A 14,003-nucleotide genomic window follows, 5' to 3' on the forward strand; every position below is an offset into this window, starting at 1 on the left:
TCTGTACTGGTAATAACCTGAGAAATAATGCTACAAAAAGCTTAGATAAGTAAGAGAAGGCTGGATATCCCTTCTCAGTAATGAATAATCTATAAGTTCACATCCTTCTGAATCATAAGATGCTTATCAAGCAATACTGCCTCAGACACTGTTGAGCCCAGCATACACCAGCCCTCAGACAGATGAGATCTAATTGGAGTGCCTTTAGCTAACCTCTTCCACTGACTCTCCACACTTCATAGACAGTGCTTGAAAACAAACACACAGCACAGAAAAGCAATCCACATATGCAGTCAGAAAGAACTTTAATGTTATTCAAGGTAGCATGAGCATATGTTCTGGTTTATCTATTTTTATCTGTTATTCCAAAATCCCATCTTGTTTACCATTGTCCTAGACAAATGTATGATTTAGCAACTACTCAAAACAATATGATTTTTGGAAATATCTTTATTTCCTTTGAATATGATGACATTTATTGAAATGTATGTAGGGAAACTATATGACTTATATTTAAACAAATCAAACAGATATTCTGTATCCGAGAGGATAATCCTTCAAAATTATCATATAGTAAGATTGCGTTGATCATGAGATTCAGGTCAAATGATAACTAAATATGTAATGATATGCCTGTTGCTCAAAGCTTGTTAGGACTTTTTCTCATATTTCTCATATCTTAAAAATTCCCCTAAAGCATTAACTATAAAAGCAAAAATATTATTATATAACAAATGAAAAATTTCTCATTAACCAAAGACAATGTAAGTAAAAGTAACAAGTTTATGAAGAAATTATCAAATGACAAGTACACTTTCCTGAAATTATTGAATAATAACAAGTGCTAGTGGAATATAGAGAAATGGAAACATTTACTGACAGTAAGAGCATAAATCTGTGCAACTCTTTTAGAGAGATTTCTGGGTTTTCTTTTTATGAAATTAAGTGTGTGTATCAAGGCTTAGTTCAAGATATAATCCCCAATGGCTTCCCGAATATGTTACTTGTTTGTGGTGGCAAAAGTTGAAGAAAACTGAGCTATCATAAAGACAATTAATAATAAAATACAGTATGTCTGTATGCAGTGATGCTATATAGTATATGCTTAAAAACAAAACTGTGATTAAAAAATCAGAAAATGTTTTAGCATGATTTGAAGTAAATAACATTGCAAAGCAAACTAACATATTTTTCAAGTATATTCTTAACTAAAGATATATTTTAAATATATTAGCAAGATTCCTCTTGTGTGGTATGGGAGAGAATATTATTTTGTGCTTCTAAAACCCATCAGATATGCTTGTCATAGCAAGATTCGCCAAAGTGACTCAACAAGGCCATATACACCCTAGAGAGCCTACCCTAAGTAGTGTGCATGGCTCTGTCACTTTTTGTGTGCAGATAATAGAACTCTGAGTTTCATTTTATAACAAAATAATAATGGCTGCAAAATATCCAAACAACATAGAAATAAAAAAAATAAAAACTAAGTACCATCAAAACAAAATGACCATTAATTTCTAAGTATATTAGCCTTCAGATACATAATAATTCAAACCAAAAGGTGAACGCTCCACATATTTGTCACACCAGTTGGCTGTTACTTCTTCCTAAAGCAATATACATTTTATTCTGCATGGCCTTTTAAACAGTTATATAATGTTTCCTTTTATAAAAATCGTGACATGAAAATAACAATTGAACATGAAAGTTTTAGTTTTTGTGTTTTGTTTTCATTTGAGTTTAAAGTTTTTCTTTGTTGGCTGTGTTAGAATTATAATTATAAAGAACTTTGTATTTAGCTTAAGGTTGTGGATTTTTAAATTCTCAATGAGCATTTAAACATTGAAGGATGCTCTGTACTTGGCTTATCCCCTTATAGAGAATGCTTTGATATCACGTTTGGGGGGGAAAAAAAGGTATACAATGATAATTTTCCTTTTTAAAGACGCCATGGGACACTTAAGAAATCCCACAAATTTATCATCTTAGAGCTATGTAGGTCAGACATATGGTGAAGTTCTCACTAGGATAAAATCAAAGTATCAAAAGGGCTGTATTCCCTTCTGGAAGACCTAGGGGATAATCCATTTCCTTGTTTATTTACCTTGCTGGAAGATTTTAGTCCCTTGCCACTGTAGGACTGAAGTCCTTTCCCCTGCTGGCTGTGAGCTGAGAGTCATTCCCAGGTTTTAGATGCCACGGGTATTTCTTAGCGGGCAGTCCCCTTCTTCCATCTCCAAAACCAGCTACAGTGCGTTGAGTCTCTCGTGCTTCAAATCTCTCTCACCTTTTCTACCATCCCACCTCTTTGACTCTTCTGCTTTCCTCTTATGCTTTCAAGGGCCTTATAACCATGTAAAACCCACCAAAATTATCTAGGATAATCTCTATATTTTAAGGTTAGCATATCAACAATCTTAACTCCGTCTGCAACTTTCACTCCCTTTTTGCCTAGGAACATAATCACAGGCATCACACTAGGGGATGAATCATGGGGACCAGAATCGTGCCTCCACACCTGCTTAGCATCACCCCAGTGATTTACTTTGTGCTTCCTGTCCCTGAATTTTTGGTCTTTATGGAAATAGAAGCTGTTATTTTCTAAAGAGAGAATGTTTTCTGCAGATTTACAGCAAGATTCCCATAAGCTATGATTCCTATGAGGTCACTTTGGAATCCTGTGCAAAGAAATCAGCAGGCAAGAAGAGGAGTCACTGTCTCAGCAGGGGTAGTTGCCATGACGGGAGCAGAGAGGGCTGCTGTTGCACAGTGACAGCAAGGGAAATATCTCCCAGGGTACATTCTTTTACCTCCTTGCCCAAATGGATCATAAATGGGTAAGTACAACGGGCTTAGTATTAGCATGTCATTGGCTCAGACACGTGAGGGATGAAAATCTGATCACAGGTCAGGCAGACCTAGCAGAGTCGCTAGACGAGGATGAAAAGAGTCACAATGCGTTTGATGCAGCAAAATTGTCTTAGATTGGGAACTTTTTTAAAAAGCTAAAAACTGAAAGGATAATTGAAACTATTTTTAAGGTAGACTTAGAGCATCAACATGTACCCAGCAATATTTTTAATAAAAATTAATATTAAACTAAATTATAAGGATAATTAATGATATATAAAGATACTCTCTCAATACATTCTGGGAAACTGGATGGTGTACAAGTAATAAAAATGAAAATAAATAGGCAAAATGCCTAGTCTGGCAAAAATATTTGAAGCAATACTGAGGGATTAAGAATAGTTCTATAAATGAGGGGCTGATAAATAAGGAAAACACTAGTGGCTATCAATACCAATGGAAGAGAGACACAGACACAGACACATACACACACAAATACACTTTTTTGTGCAATGTTCATAAGAAAACCCATTGATAAAAATCAGAGAAAATCTTGCTGCAACAGACACAAGCTGCTGACACCAATAACAGAAGAGCATAACTAAAATGAGCTAAGATAAATTATTTTGTATTTGCTAGAGGAAATGGTTATATCATCTTTCTCTTTTAGTGATTTATTTGCTGGATAAAAGTGGTATGCAAACCTTTCACTAAAATTGAAAACATCAGAGTCATTGGGGAGATGATATACCACCATAAGGCCTCACATATAGGAAAATAATATAAATAATTCAGAACTGTTTTGGAAGAAAAAAAATCTGAAACAAATGATCAGCTATGGTCATCAATTAATAATCTGTTTACAAAAAGTATGCTATTTTATTTCAAAATTACAGGTTTACTTAGATTGCAATAGTCTTATCCTCGCTTTGTAAGAAGGAAAAATGCATTTCATGGGTTGGACTTTCTTCATTAACACTTGTCTGGGTTTCAATATATTATAAATATAGGCTGAAATGTGTACAACATGATGTTATACTAAGCTCACAGACTACAGAAAGTGACTGCCTCAGTGTGAGCCCTGAACGCTAGTGCTGGGTTTGCTGGAGTTTCTTTCTTTTGAGAGGTAAGGAAGAATAAAGAGGAAGGAACAAGAGAAGCTTTGGAATGAGAGCAATGGTGGATATATACACTAAGCATTGATCTTTCTTCTCTCTTTTTGAGAAATATGAATTAAGAATGTAAGTTTTTGAAAGTTACTTTGGACAATAAGACTGCATTGTGTTGACACCAACACCACTCTAGACACAACCAGAATGATTGTAGCTTCAGGATTCTAACTCATACACTTTCATGCATACATAGTCAGGGAAGAGAGATTGGGAGAGACAGAGAGAGAGAGAGAGAGAGAGAGAGAGAGAGAGAGAGATAGTACATGTTATACAGCATATACTTAATATAGTATACATAAAGTCCCTATCACTAATGGTAAATAAATGTATTCAAAGCTGGAAAATAAAGGGATATAAGACAAAGTTAGGATTTTGTATAATAAAACAGAGGGAAATTTTTTAAACTTAAGTTTCCAAGATTGGCTTTAATTCCCAAAATGATAGTTTTGTTTGGAAATTACTAGGTTAAGTTTCTTCTTTATGGGGAAAATAAAGATTTGATAGATACATAGGTATTATTTCTGTTATATAGAAATAAATACAATTAAATTTTTGCACCCCTGAGTTTGTGTTACTGTAATTCATTATGAGATGTACACTATGGCATGTAAAGGGAAGTCATCTAAGCTTCAAAAGGGTTATATTGCAAAGCATAACCTGACTACAAAACAAAACAAAACAAAAACCCTATATATAAAGATAAATTATCTGAAAGTCTGAGTAGGTAATAGAACAAAACATCTTAATAGTGAAGGAATACTCATTCTAAAAGAGTTATTTGAGGTTGTAATTTTGCTGACTTTGGGCAAATTGGAAGAAACAGTACTTTGAGGGGAGAGCCGGACTGGAGGAGAAGTTCCACAGCAGACATTCAGGATGGCTTAGAGTTCTCGGGACCAGACTGCAGAGCCACATGGAGTCTACAAGAGCAGAAACTTAGGCAGCACTCACATCCCTCTCAGATCTGATAACTCAGCGCATAAAGGTTTTTACTATAATTTATAGCCTGAAGGATCAAAGGTCATTTTTCCAACTCCAAAATAGAAAATAGCATGATACATAGTAAAAAATTGAAAATCAAAGTGTATGTTCATACAAGAAGTGAACTTGCATTTTTCCCTATCCTTCAGGGCTCTTGAGGAAGTAGGTGTAGGGAGATATACCCATACACTTTTTATAGATTCCAGGGTAAAGAAAAGCAATATCGTATATGCCACGTGAAACCTGAGGAAACAAAACTAAGACAAAAGCAAATAAAGCAAAAATGTAGAAACAAAAGAAACCCTCATTCTCTGCACATGGCCACCACCATTTTCTTTGAATCTGAAATGGCCTGAGAGAATACCTCCAAGTATTCTGCATCCCCAAGACTTGAAGCTGAGAGTAGAAATGTAGGTATAAAAAGGCGTCTCTATTGAATAAAGGTAATGGCACTAACCTGGCAAACAGAGAGCAAACATGAGGGCAATTCAACAGTTGGCATGTAAGTTCCTGCCCACCTTTACTCACCTTCCAAACCCAGAAGAGAGAGGGGGAGAATAATGGAAGACAAGGGAAAACTCTTAATTGACTGATTACCTAACCACTGGAATAGAGAGAGGGGAGAAAGAGGACAGCAGAGACAGAGAAAACTGCTTTTACCTGAAGTTGGTACTAATTTTCTAGTAGAAGGAGAAATTGGGACCCAGTATGTAAGCATATTTATGAAACCTAAAATGTTACTTTGGCAATTTGTGTCCATAGACCATGAACTTTGTCCCTGCTCTACCAGTGAAGACATCTCAACACAATAATGACCGGGGCACCTGGGTGGCTCAGTTGGTTAAGCGGCCGACTTCAGCTCAGGTCATGACCTTGCGTTCCGTGAGTTTGAGTACCACATCGGGCTCTGTGCTGACAGCTCAGAGCCTGGAGCCTGTTTCAGATTCTGTGTCTCCCTCTCTCTGACCCTCCCCCGTTCATGCTTTGTCTCTCTCTGTCTCAAAAATAAGTAAACGTTAAAAAAATTTAAAAAAAATACAATAATGACCATCTTATAATAGAAAATTAGTACCATTATATGACAGTGGTACTAAAAAGTTGTTTCTCATGTTCTCAAAATGCTTGAGAAAGAGAAAATACTAAGGAAATATATATTGCCTAAAAGATGGAGAAAAATAAATAGTTCTCCATGAGAATTTAAATATTGGAATAGGGTAACTTGTGAGATGGGTGAAATGTCGTTCATGTTGGCTTGAGTGAAAGGAAAGGGGAAAAAAATGAATACAATAGCTACTACCTGGACTGCAATTATCAACCTTTTAGAAAGAGAGGGATTAAACTGGATGAGTTCTCAAAGTACTATCTAGGGCTGTCATTCTATCATTCTATGGCTCTTTGATGTCAGAATGCAATTCAGAGCTTTTGAAGTATATTAGAAAACCCAGTGTAACTTGCTGTCTCCTGGGCCACGAGCCAACCCGAGTCTTATGAAAGAAAGTGTCAAGGATGGCATTCACTAAGGATGCAAAAATCACCCTAAGAAACAGATGAAAGAGGGAATACGATAGTGAAGGATGCATTAGGAAGGAAAGCAACTTGTAAAGATCTAAGAAACTCAGGCAGAAACGACCAGAATTAAGATGACATATATAAAGTGTAGTGCTTATCTGGTTTTATCCATTTAGGATACCTGAATTTTGAATGTTAATAGACAAGTATGCTGCAGAAATACCACAGGAAATTATAGAATTTTGACCAGAGGAATTTCTTAAAACACAGTGCTGTGAACAAAAAAGCTTTACTCAAAAACCTAAAATCCTAGAAATTGTGTGTGTGTGTGTGTGCATGCATGTGCATGCATGCGGTGAGAACTCTGAAGATCTAACCTTTAGCAAGTTACATGTACACAATAGATAATTAGTTATACCTTCCACACTGTACACTAGATCTCTAGAATTTACCCATTTTATAAGTAAGTTTGTACCTTATAACCAACATCTCCTCATGTCTCCCACCCCCTATCCCCTGGCAACTAACTTTCTACTCTCTGTTATCTCTAAGTTCAAGTTTTTTTAGAGCCCACATGTAAGTGATATCATGTAATATTTGCCTTTCTGTGTCTGGTTTATTTCACTTCCATAATGTCCCCTAAGTTCATCCACACTATCAGGAATGCCAGGATTTCCTTCTTTTCAAAGCCTGAATAACATTTAAATTTAGCTAGCAGGCTTCAAGAACAGTGGGGATATCAGACAAGACTGGCTGAGGCTGTGAGGGGTTTGAACATTAAGGAGTGAGTGAGTAATAGGTAAGGAGCCCTGCATTTCATCTCATTAAGAAGGGAAGAAATGTTAACCCATGTTACTCCCCATAAAATCTCTATTATAATCTTTTCTAAAACTCATCTTTCATTTTCTTGCCCTAGATAACATAATGGCTCATTCCATCTACTCATTCATGTCTTAGCTCAGATTCCTACTCCTTCTTTCTTCCTCCTATTTATCTCAAACTCCAGCCATCATTACCTATTACTTTCCTTGACTTTATCTTTATCCTTAACACTTATCATCAGTAATGAAGTAGATTTTTTTCTTATTTATTTATTTATTTATTTATTTTTAATCCACATGTTTTGCTACTCTGTTTCAAGCATCAGAACAGTGCTAGAAAAATATTGTACAAATTTAGTGTTTTTTAATTGAATTCAATTAAATTATCCCAACTCTGCTGATACTTTTCCTTCTGATAATGATTTTATGAGTCATTACCACTAAATACTTAGCCTTTGAAATAAAAAAAAGTTCACTTTAAGTAGAATCCACATCAGTGTATTTCCACAGAGACTTTGCTTCCCTATGATATGTTCTGCAATATACTGACAGACAGCTTTACCTATTTTCCACAGAAATAGTTTCTGTCTGTCAGCTTGCTTAGACCACAGGTCTCTCATTCCTGAAATGCCCTACTTACTTCAGGGTCCTTTGCCATATTAACTATGAGGGTAAGAGAAAAGACATTTCTCTCAACTGGAATTTGAACAAAAATACGCTGAATAGGCTCCCCTTCATATGTAGGTCCTTAATACTTCCTGGGTAATTCCAGGAAATATTCACTGGAAGCATTGTATAATCAATTTGATGTGTTCCCTGAAAAATAAGCCCAAAGACAATGATGTGCATGTAGGAAGTGCATTGGGCCATCTCAGGAACTATTATCTATGAGGGCTACATGAAGCAGGATTAGGAAGACAAAAAGGAAGAATTGGATACAGTAGGAACAGCAGCATCAGACAACTCCACAGTTGATCTGAGATGGGGATGGACTTTCAGAGAACCCCTAAATCAAGGCACAGCAGCTAGCCCTCTGTTGTTCCACATTAGCCATTGTTAGAAGCTGATCACTCCTGGGAAGGGACCATGGAGACTTGGGGGGCTCAACTCCCTTCAAACAAAGCATTTCTGGGAGAAGCACTCATCTGCCAATCATTATCATGCAACATTCCTAGTTTCTAATGGAATGAAGGTCTCATGGGGGCACACCCAGCATCCACCACAAACTTCATGCTCATTTTTGGGATTAACATATGAGATGAGAAATAAAGAAATTACAGGATTAATTTCTTGTAGGTAAATAGAAGAATGGGTATAAAATGGAGCAGATGGACTAGGAGTTGTAATAATTGTAATATATAGTATCATCTTATTATTAGACCTAGGAGATAGAGTAATGATTGGTTAATATTTTTGCCTGATTTTAGAAAAAAAGCCAAAGCTTTTTTCTGTTGAAATAAGCAACTATTATTATGGCCTGTATTAAATAATTAACAAATACATTTGTCTTCAAAAAAATCATTAACGAAAAAAATTTGCAGGTATTATTGTCTTATTTTAATACTCATATATACTCATACTGAAAATTTAAAATATTTTAGAAGCATAAAAAGAAAAATAAGAATACATAATCCCACTACCCAGATGTTACCATTCAGTTATAATTCTTTCAAGGTGTTAAGTAGTCAGTCAGTCAGTCTCTCTCTTTATCTCATTTTCTACATATTCTCATTTACATATTACTTTCATCTACACTATTTTTATCATAAAGTCCTCATCATTCTATAACAACTGAATTTTATTTAATGTATTATGAACATTTTACTAACTTCAAATATTCTTATAAAATACTTAACTATTGGTTACACATTATTTTATTACACACATGCATTTTATTTTGTGTATTTCACTAGGGTACCATAATTCATTTAACCAATGAACTACTGCTTTTGATATAGACAGATAAAACTTTAAACTCTTTCATTTTATCTTAAGCCTTGGGCAGGCTTTCCTTAAACCCACTTACTGCAGAATATATGACAACATATTTTACACGACATGTTTATATTTCCTCAATATGTTCCTCAGCATGTAAGGAGGCTTTGAGGCAGAATATATCTTTGAAGGTAATTAACACACGAAAATGTTGAGCCTCTTAAACATATGATTATTTGTGTTTATACTTTGTTGAATCCAATTTTTATTATTAGAGAAACTCAGCAATTACTATAAACTTCCCTAAAAGAGAATATGGTCTTCTTCATTTTTCATTCACATAACTGAAGATTATTAGATATAAAGTTCCTTTTGCTTTATTTAAATACTTCCTTTAATAATAAATGCACAATATTAATTCAATATTTAATTCTTTATAGCTTGTCAGCACCAGGTATTGCTGTTGAAGGCACATTATGAGGAGGTGATTAAAGAAATTGGTGATGCACTAGATAGGAATCTTTAACATTCTTTTACAATAAACTCATTTCGTGTAGTAATAAGCTTTGTCATTACAAACGAAATGCACCACCTGGTACAATTAGCCTTATGCCTGTTATTTTCTAGTACATCTCAGAACTGTAGTACAATGTTATAATTTGTATTGTTAAAGCTCTAACAAAATGCTAGAATTTGATTCAAAAATGTCTTTCATACCAAGGTCTGGGGTCATTCAATATATCAGACTCCAGGTAGGTGCCATGAACTTTATAAAGACAGCATAATGTTGAAAAAAATCATGACAAAAGTTTAAACATAGGTAGCTAAAACTTTCACGTAATAGTACCTGACTCATGTAATCCAATGAAAATTAGAATGTCATATCAACTACCCAAAGTAATCTACATATTTAATGCAATTTCTATCAAAATACAAACAGCATTTTTCACAGAACTAGAACAAACAATCCGAAGATTTGCGTGGAACCACAAAAGACCTCAAGTAGCTAAAGCAATCTTGAAAAGAAAAACAAAACTGGAGGTATCAAAATTACAGGTTTCAATTTATATTACAAAGTAGTAATAATTAAAATAGTATGGTACATCATGAAAATAGACACACAGATCAATGGAATAGAATGCAAAACCAAGAAATAGACCCACAGCTACATGGACAATTAGTTTTCAACAAAGGAGGAATAAATATACAATGGGAAAAAATAGTATATTTTCAAAAAATAGTATTGGGAAAACTGGACAGCCACATGCAAAAGAATGAAACTGGGCCACTTTGTTTCACCATACACAGAAATAAACTCAGAATGGATTAAAGAACTAACTGTGAGACTTGAAACCATAAAAATCCTTGAAGAGAGCACACACAGTAATTTTTCCAACATTGGCCTAGCAACATTTTTCTAGATCTGTCTCCTGAGGTAAGGGAAATGCCAAAATACACTACTGAGACTAATCAAAAGAAAAAGTGTCTGCACAGTGAAGGAAACAATCAATGAGATTAAAAGGCAAAACACAAAATGGGAGAACATATTTGCAAATGATATATCTGAAGAAGAGTTAGTATTCAAAATATATAAAGAACTTATAAAATTCAACAGCTAAAAACTAAATAACCCAATTAAAAAAATGAGAAGACATGAATAGACATTTCTCCAAAGATGACATACAGATGGCCAATAGACACATAAAAAGACGTGTCTGATAATGTGCTCAACATCACACGTTGTCAGATAAAGGCAAATCAAAACTACAATGAAATATCACCTCACACCTATGAAAGTGGCTAAAACCAAAAACATAAACAACAGGAGCTGGCAGGGATGTGAAGAAAAAGGAAACCTGATGCATTGTTGGTGGGGATGCAAACTGGTCCTGACTGTGGGAAAGGGTGTGGAGATTTCCCAAAAACTTAAAAATAGAACTACCCCCACCACAGGGTATTTATCCAAAGAATACAAAAACACTAATTCAAAGGGATACATGTACCCCTGTGTTTATTGCAGCATTATATGCAATAGCCAAACAATGGAAGCAGCCCAAGTGTCCATGGATAGATGAATGGATAAAGAAGTTGTGGTATATATACACAATGGAATGTTATTTAGCCATAAAAAGAATGAAATCTTTCTATTTGCAACAACATGGATAGAGCTAGAGAATATAATGCTAAGCAAAATAAGTGAGTCAGAGAAAGACAAATATATTATGATCTTGCTCATATGTAGAATTTAAGAAGCCAAACAAACAAGGAAAGGCAAAAGAGAGAAACAGAGAGAGAGAGAGAGAGAGAGAGAGAGAGAGAGAGAGAGACAAACCAAGAAAGAGAGGCCCTTAACAAGAGAGAACAAACCAATGGTTACCAGAGGGGATGCGGATTATGGAATGAGAGGAATAGGGGATGAGGATTAAGGAGTGCACTTATCATGATGAAAAAATAAATAAAATAATAAAAAGAATGTTATATTAAAATGTAAATTGAATACAATTAATCAAGTAAGTGTATTAAGTGATCTAAAGGTAATATTGTATAATAATATCCAGCCAAAGCATACAGATTACCCTTCCAACATACCATGGAAATCTAAAAGGAATAAGGATGGACTTATTGATTCAGTTGAGAAACCTTTCTTAATAGGATGAATATAGCACTGCAGCCACTAAATTTAGGACAATGATGATTCCAATAAAACAAACATCAAAAATACATACAGTAAATCTCTCAATTGTGAGGCAAATTCTAAGGGTATTTCATTCTCCATCTTCCAAATTTCATTAAAATAACTATGGAACACATACATGATAATAAAAATCACAAAAGCCCTGAAGTCTAAAGATAAAATGAGGAACAAAACAGTATTTCTTGATATATGCTACATTAGAAGCCAACTTAGGCAGTGCTTTCAAAGTAGGCAGATGTAACTCTTTCAGGAAAGACTGGGAGATGGGCCATTTTGCCTGCTCACTCCATACTGAGCTGGCAGGAGGCAGGGCAGGGTATAGGATGTCTACTGAAGAGTGCCTTTGTGCTCACTAGCAACTGCTCCTTTGTGTGCCATAGTCTTGTAGGTCTCATGGACACTAGCCTAACTAAAGCTGGGATTTGGGAGTTCCTTACCAAAAAATGTGTCTTCAGTCTTTCCTACCTGTTTTTGATGTTTGTGTTTTCTCATTCAGCTGAGTGTCTACAGAAGAAGGGAGCTCTGAATCTTCCCACGGTGCAATCCATCTTGGTTTCAACAACAAAAAAATTGATTCAGTGACAGGCATTATAAACTTTAAATTGTTGATTACTGGGGCTCCTGGGTGGCTCAGTCAGTTAAGCTTTGGAGTCTTGATTTTGGTTCAGATCATGATCTTATGATTAATAGTTCAGAGTCCCACTGTCAGGCTCTACACTGACATCAAGAAGGCTGCTTGGGATTCTCTCTCTCACTGCCCTTCCCTGCTCACCCTTTTTTGCTCACTCTCTCAAAATAAATAAATACACTTAAAAAAATAAAAATAAATTTTCAATTACTGAATTTTGTTGTCTGACTTTTAACAATGTTGGACTTTGTTCTGACAGGCTGTTGAGTTGCAGGAAAGTCCTATTGATCAGGTGTGGTTACAGGAGGAATCAACAAACTTTCTGTAAAAGGTGAGACAGTATCTATTTTAAGTTGTGCAGGCTAAATGGTTTCTATCTCAACTAATCAACTTTGTTGTTGTAGCACAAAAACTGCCATAGATAATATGTAAATAAGTGAGAAGAGCTGTGTTCCAAAAAAAACTTTATTTGCAAAATCAGGCAGTGGGTCAGATTTGGTTCTTAGTTTGCTTACCCCTAGTCTAGAGTAATCTATTCTAGGGATGTAGTTCAGCACAATTACTAAACCATGGCCTTACATCTCTACAATGTTCCTTGATTTTAATGAGGTTTCTTCACTGTCGTTGCTGGGTTTTTGAAGGATCTATGGCCCTTTTTGAGGTACAGAAATTGTTTGGCTTACAGTTACCTGTAAATTATTCTTTCCCCTAGAAATTTTTCTTTGCCTACTCTCATGGTGTTTAAGTTTACACATGTAGATTGGTATTGAGCCTAAGACTCCAAAGGATCCTTATGCAGATTTCCAGAGCTTTCTCTGAGTTACTCCCTCTTCACTTGCAATCTGCTTCCAATATTCCAGCCAGCATGGCTTCTCCAAACTTTAAACTAGGTAATTTGTGTTAGTCCTCCATGCTCTAGAATTTTAAAAATTGCCTGTAAGGAGAAAGCCACACTTACTGACAACAGTTAACTCTTGTTTCTCTCCTCTCACAGTCCTGTGTTGTCTGAAACCCATGGTCTGAAAACAAATGTTTTGTTGAATTTTCTAGCTGTTCATGGAAGGAAGTAAGACCTTACCTGGAAGCATAAGTCCTCTATGTAGTTTTTATGAAGAAGCTTTTTATTGAGAAACTCGCTACCTATGCACATTCTTTCTGAGGAACACTTCTGGACATTTCTGAGGAAAAAAATACAGAATAGATAAATTACTATTTTTCTCTAAAATCTATAAGAAGTTAAAGGACTGTATCAGTTTTCCAGTGTGTTAGGATGGCAGAGTCCTACTTTTGAAGTACACCTTAGCAACACTGTATAGCCAAAAATGCTCTCATACATTGAGTGTGTATGTTGCTTGTTTGGAGAATCAAAACCACAACTATGTAAAAAAAATTAAAATTTAAGGTTTCAT

The 14,003-nt window shown here is 35.2% G+C and overlaps 1 long non-coding RNA gene across 4 annotated transcripts in view; it reads right to left on the reverse strand.

Moving 5' to 3' along the window:
* Window positions 1-14,003, reverse strand: part of LOC131509916 (uncharacterized) — a 171,290-nt gene that overhangs the window by 139,657 nt on the left and 17,630 nt on the right. For 3 of the 4 annotated variants that reach the window (XR_009260790.1, XR_009260779.1, XR_009260782.1), the window contains exons 3-4: window positions 13,673-13,772; window positions 12,432-12,514 (exon numbers count right to left, since the gene is read on the reverse strand). This is a non-coding gene — a long non-coding RNA (uncharacterized LOC131509916). Of the gene's footprint in view, window positions 1-12,431; window positions 12,515-13,667; window positions 13,773-14,003 lie in introns of all 4 variants that reach the window. The other variant, XR_009260786.1, reaches the window with a different exon arrangement.

The sequence above is a fragment of the Neofelis nebulosa genome, chromosome 1, assembly GCF_028018385.1.
Source record: "Neofelis nebulosa isolate mNeoNeb1 chromosome 1, mNeoNeb1.pri, whole genome shotgun sequence".
Taxonomy (NCBI): domain Eukaryota; kingdom Metazoa; phylum Chordata; class Mammalia; order Carnivora; family Felidae; genus Neofelis; species Neofelis nebulosa.